General features: G+C 39.5%; 1 pseudogene; it reads right to left on the bottom strand.

Moving 5' to 3' along the window:
- Positions 1 to 1,874: 1,874 nt before the first annotated feature.
- LOC110570536 lies at positions 1,875 to 2,952 on the bottom strand (annotated as a pseudogene).
- Between the last annotated feature and the right edge of the window lie 3,125 nt (positions 2,953 to 6,077).

Genomic DNA, 6,077 nt, shown 5'->3' with positions numbered 1-6,077 from the left:
TATAAAAATGAAACTAAGGCAGAGCTGTAGGAGGGAGAAGATCTTTTTTTTTAAAAAATGCTGATCCTTATGGACTCAAACATGCAAAGGCAAGCAAGAATAGATTTTAACAAAAATATATATGCTCTCAAAAAATACTCATTTATTTAAGAAATAAATACATATGAGGGATTTATGATGAACCAGGCATTCACAAGACACTGAATATAATGGCAAACTAAAACTTATATGGTCTCTACCTTCATGGAGCACACAGTGCAGTGAGAAATGCATTTAATAATCAAATAATCACATGAATCATCACAGAACTGCAGATCTGGTAAGAATTACAAAGTCGATTTAATAGGAGGATTTGCTCTAGTGAGGGATGTTAGGAAACTAAGTAAAATTAACTTGGGAAATGGGATGTGGGAGGCTGGGTTGCTCCACCAGAGTGAAGGCATGCTTAAAAGCCCCAGGAGTAGAGGGAGTTGGGTGTGCTGAGGACCTGGGATTGCCAAGGGGCAGTGAGTTACCAGAGGGGAAAAGTGTAGGCTGACTGAGGCTGACAGGCAAGAAGGTGGCAGACTGTGCTATTTTGCTATTTACATAATTTCCCTTGATGTCACTAAATTTATTTCTTTGATGATGGTGAACTCTGTAGTGCCTTTGGAAGAGTATTCCCCTAGAAATTGAAGTTCATGTTAAGGATTCTTTTTTTACTTCTCCTTAAAACATTTGAAAGTCTTTAAAGGGCTTGAAGCAAAAGAGATTAATATCCAGGCTTGGATTTTGAAAATTCTCCCTGCCCTTTATCTAGCAGGGAACAAGAGTAGATGTGAGGAAACCAGCAATGAGATCATTATAATACATGGAGAAGTAAATTAAACTAACTTTTGGATAGTTGAGATAGAAAGACATACACCCAGAATTATATTATCTTTCCCTAAGACTTTTTCCTAATGGCACTGTTACTCACCTGGGTACCAAAGAAGGCCAAAGTCATTATAAACTCTGCTCTTGTCCTTCATTTCCAATATCCAGTGGCCTCTTAAAGAGCTCTCAAATCATCTGTGTTCATGCCTTCATCAGTTAATGACCTGACTTGCTGTGAGTTTCTCCTAATTTTGCATCTTCATATAAGAATGAACCTTGGGGAGGGAGGTGGAGTTTGCAAGACAATTGGACAATTCCTCAAATGACTTTGTATGATCGCAGCTTTGTATGGTGGAATCATGTATGGCACAACTTCTTACTAATAGTTTCAGATTTGGGCTGAAGTAATCAACCCAAAATAGTATTACTACAACCAAACAAGAAAAATTACTAATGAAGAGATGAGAAGCCAATGATGTTCTGAGTTAAGAGTGGGCAGACATGCGGCAGTTTGGAGCTTTGATTGGAAGTAAGTTTATGAGTCAGAGCTCTTTTGAGTCTAAGAAATTGAAACACAACTCAGTCTGGCTTATTTACCAAAAGGAATTTTCATGTACTAGAAAGTCTATAACTAGATGGACTTCAGACATGACTCTATTGTCTATTGAGGTTGTAAAATTATGTCTTTAAGAAATGACATCTTCCCATCTGATTTTTGTTTTGTTGTTTTTTTTAGGGACTAACACACCCTTTTAATATGTTTTCAAATATTTTTAAGGTTTAAAAAGTGTTTAAAGTTTGCAATTCCTAGTAGGAAAACATTATCTGAATGAATACCCTAATGGCAAACCACTATAGAATGTTTCAGTTGCATGTGGGGCAGAGGGGTAGGGATTCTCTTCACAGTACCCCATCTTTCTTCATGAGAAGGTCAGAGGTACACTGGTTTGTATTATTGCAACATCCATTAGGTGATCAATGCTTTTCCTTCAGCAAGGGCTTTATTTGTCAGAAGGGCATTATGCTTGACCTCCAAATTTGGCTGACAATTTACTGATGAGATTCATAACCTTTGGATTGCTCTGATATTTTGACATATTCGCTGGGTTCTGGGCCACATCCTGGAAGGCCACCATAAATTCTGGCTCCTGCATGGCTGCAAGAACCTCTGGATCATTAAGAATTTCATTGAGCCCAGGCATTCCAGGCATTCCTCCAGGAAAATTACCAGGCATTCCCCCAGGAAAGCCACCTGGGAAAGAGCCCTACTGAGCTCCTGATTGTCTTCTGGCTTCTTTCTCCCTCTGGGCTCTCTCATGTTCTTCCTGAGCCTTCTTAACCCTTTCTATTCTTTCTTTGATCTCTCACTCTTCATGTTTTCGCTCGTTCTTTCTCCAATGTTCAGCAATTTTCTGGGCCCTCGGTTGAACTTCTTTCAGCATTGCACTAGCATCTTCATCATAATCCAGTTTACAAGCAAGGGCAAGATCATGTGCTGCTTCTTCCCAATGGCCCAGAAGTCTGTGTGCTTTCCCTCGCCATTTACAAGGTTGAGCTGAATCAGGATTTATTTCAATAGCTCTGTCAGTCTCTAATGGCAGCATTTGGCTTCTGTAATTTGGTGAGGACACTGGCTCTTTTGGCATACAGAATGGCCAAGCGAGGACTCAGTTTGATGGCATCTGTGAACAAGTCAATGGCTTTCTGTAGTTCACCATCATTTAGGGCATCAATGGCAGCCACTTTTTTATCATTTGCCTGATCCATCATTTCCTCGGTTATCTCTACATTTTCATCTCCCATTTCTTGAGGGGCATCAGTATCTTGTCCATTCACACCTTCATTGTCAATTTCTAGATCACTTTCCTCACTTGATGGTTCGTCTGTCTTTATGTTTTTCTCTGCCTTCTTACTATCTGTTTTTTCTTCCTTGATATTGTCTTCTGATTTAGTTTTATGAGGGGCAGGTGGTATTTTAACCCCCATGCTCTCCACCCACTCCCACAGGAAGCACATTTCCTCAGTGTGCAGAATGCTCGGATCCTGCTTACACATTTTCACGAAGGCCCGAAGCTTGCTCACTTTGTGGGGATCCATGGTCCAGAGGCAGTGGCAGGCGGCAGGTGCGGCTGAGGTTGCAGCTGGATTCCAGGCGCGGGTACTAGCTCAGCGTGATTGTGTGGAAGGGGCTCCCCAACTGTTTTCTTCTATACTGGCTTGAATCTGAGAAGGCTCTCCCCGACAAAGTATCAAAGATAGTCAGTATCAAATAGACTTGCATTTTATGATTTGTTAAATTCCGAGAAAAAGAGTATGTTTCTTTTCTGATAGTGCCTTGCAAAATTCCTGAGGCTAATTATTCTTGGCTTGGAATAAAGCACACGTATATCCTTGAATCAGTTACTGAGAATCTAATTGACCAGACCTGCAAGCCCAACCATTAATACATGAATTTAGATTGAAGGAGTAGTGGGTACACAGAGAAAAGAATTGAGTTGTTTTTATGAACAAAAGGGAATATAGAAAGGCAAAATTAACTTGAGTCCACTACAAAAAAAAAAAAAGCATAAATAAATCCATTGATGGCAGAGCAGTAATGGCTTTGCTCCCCTCATTTGTAAGTAAAAAGGTAACTGAATCATTTTGAGTTAGGTCATGGAAATGAAATGGACAGTTAACTAATAACCCTCTCTCTAAGTTTCTCTACCTAAGAAATCCTCTCCTCATGCAGAGCTGTATTATAAAACAAAGATAGATCGTATCAGTCCTATTTTTAACATACACAATCAAGTCTTCTTGTGACAGAGTCTCAACATTACCTTAGCCCAAACTCTTGTCTAGAAAGTGCACTTAGGTTTCAAATAAATGTAGTTTTTTTTTTTCCCTACTTGACTAATCAACCTAAAGATCCATTTCAGTGGTCACTATTAATTTCCAACCCAATGTAGTTATGTCAAACCTAAGACTTGTGGGGGTTTAATAGGAAAAATATTAGGAAACCTATTAAACATTACTAAGTCAAGTGACTAAGTAGAGAATCTCTCATCATAATAGCTTTCTTTAAACTCTGATGCTCCTTTTCCTTGGGATATAGCTTTAGGTCTAACAGAGTAATTCTAAGCCAAGAGAACACAAGAGAACCCTCTGATCTAGTTCATCGAGTCCTTCACAAACACCCAAACGCTGTTCACTTCCTCACCAAATAACAAAATAGGCCCAAAGAAATATTTAATTTGATTAGGCTTTTCTGTCAAGAATGAACAATAATAACTTAACTTCTGTTCTGCCAATCATTGTTCCTTCCTTCATCCTTATTAGTAACTAATGACCTTCTTTTGTCATTACTATTAACAATTGCATCTTTTTTAAGAAACTTTCTATAACCTCATTTATACAAGAAGAATTAGGAGTGACCTAACTTTGCACAGAGCTCCTAGTTAGACTTCTATAAAAGAACATATTTTTCTGGGATTTAATTGCCTTTTTTTTTTTTTTAGATTTTATTTATTTATCTGACAGAGAGAGGCACAGCAAGAGAGGGAACACAAGCAGGGGGAGTGGGAGAGGGAGAAGCAGGCTTCCCGCAGAGCAGGGAGCCCGATGTGGGGCTCGATCCCAGGACCCTGGGATCATGACCTGAGCCGAAGGCAGACGCTTAACGACTGAGCCACCCAGGCGCCCCTTACTTGCCTTTTAATCAATATGCATGTTCTTTCAGATCAAGGGCCCATTTTTTTTTTTCATTCCCAGAACCTTGCAAGATATATACTCAGTGCATCTTTTGGATGGATAAATGAATGGATGATAGACAGATTGATGATAGGGTGGGTGCTGTTATTGCCCTTTTTGCCTTCCTTTATAAGATATGCCACAGTGCTTCCATTTCACACTGTTGAAAGTGTTGGCCCAGATAACATTTCGTAGCTACCCCTTTCATTGAGAATTGTTGAGATTTGTTTCTATGCCCTTCAAATCTCAGACCTTGGCCAATGATTGACTGGTGTGGAATAATTGCCTCAAGGTGTAAGATTAATTCTATTGTGCAGTTTGTGCTACAGAACATCCCTCATGGATCAAACTGCAGCGAGTTTCCAGGATAGCTACAACCATGCTTAGATTTCTCCCTTCTTTGACCTGATTCCCTATTTAGCTTTTGCTGAGAGCACCCTCATAAGAAATTATTTGTACAAGAATTCCTCATGTCTGATTCTACTTCTAGAGAAACTGTCCAAAGATAGATGAATAGATTAATGAAGAAGAGAGAGAAAGAACCAATCTCAGCATACATGTGCAACACTACGCTTAAATATATATATGAACCTCTTACACCCTTTTTAGTATCACAGCGTTGATCTGTAAATTTCCATATAACCAATGAAATTATTGTTCAACAAACCCCTCTAGCCCAAAGAAAGTATTTGTGTTACAAAGTGAAAGGTAGATGCAATAATATGTAGTAAATAAAAACGTCAAGAGAGGAGAGTCCTAAAAAACTATTTCATGTATCTGGGTAATCTTTTTTTCTCCTGTAATAGAAGGTAATTCTCATTATCTGTTGGATAAATTTCAATAACCTTTAGTACTGCAGGCTATGAGAGCTAAGAAATACTGAACCACAGAAGAAAGCTCAAGACTTCCAATGGCAGACACAAAATTCCAGTGGGAAATGTCACATAGTGTGCTATAGGTCAGGTTTTTTCAAGACAAACTGATGAGATGCAGATCTGAATGCAGGAATTTTGGAGGATGTGCTCTCAGGAACTCTGCCTGGAAAGGAGAGAAGAAACAGAATTGAACAGATGGAGAAATTGAACTGCTAATACAATTGAGACAGAAGTCTCAGGCAATCCCATGGGTCTCTGAAACAGGAATGGTTCTCAGCGGAAATGTAATGAATAGAGAGAAGGGGTGGCAACTTCGTACCCCAGCATGGACCAGTCATTGTGTGGGCTACTCCTAGAGAAGAGATATGACCTTGGCTGAGGCTGTTCCCAATTGCAGGAAGGGATTCAGCTAAAAGCCTTTGGATGCCTACATTCTAGTGGCAGGAGGATCTGGGCAGCACCCAACAATTTCCACTACATCTGAGTGTGTGTGTGTGTAGCACCTGTGTATTTCAATGTCCTAGCCTTCCCTGTTAAAAAGACAGATACATCTTTTTCTGTATACCTGCTTCTGCAACACACATACACACAATCAAAACCTTCTCAAGGGACTAAAAT

The sequence above is a fragment of the Neomonachus schauinslandi genome, chromosome 5 (genome assembly GCF_002201575.2).
Source record: "Neomonachus schauinslandi chromosome 5, ASM220157v2, whole genome shotgun sequence".
NCBI lineage: Eukaryota > Metazoa > Chordata > Mammalia > Carnivora > Phocidae > Neomonachus > Neomonachus schauinslandi.
Note: the sequence above shows the minus strand (reverse complement) of the source record. Positions and strands in the feature narration are given on the sequence as shown.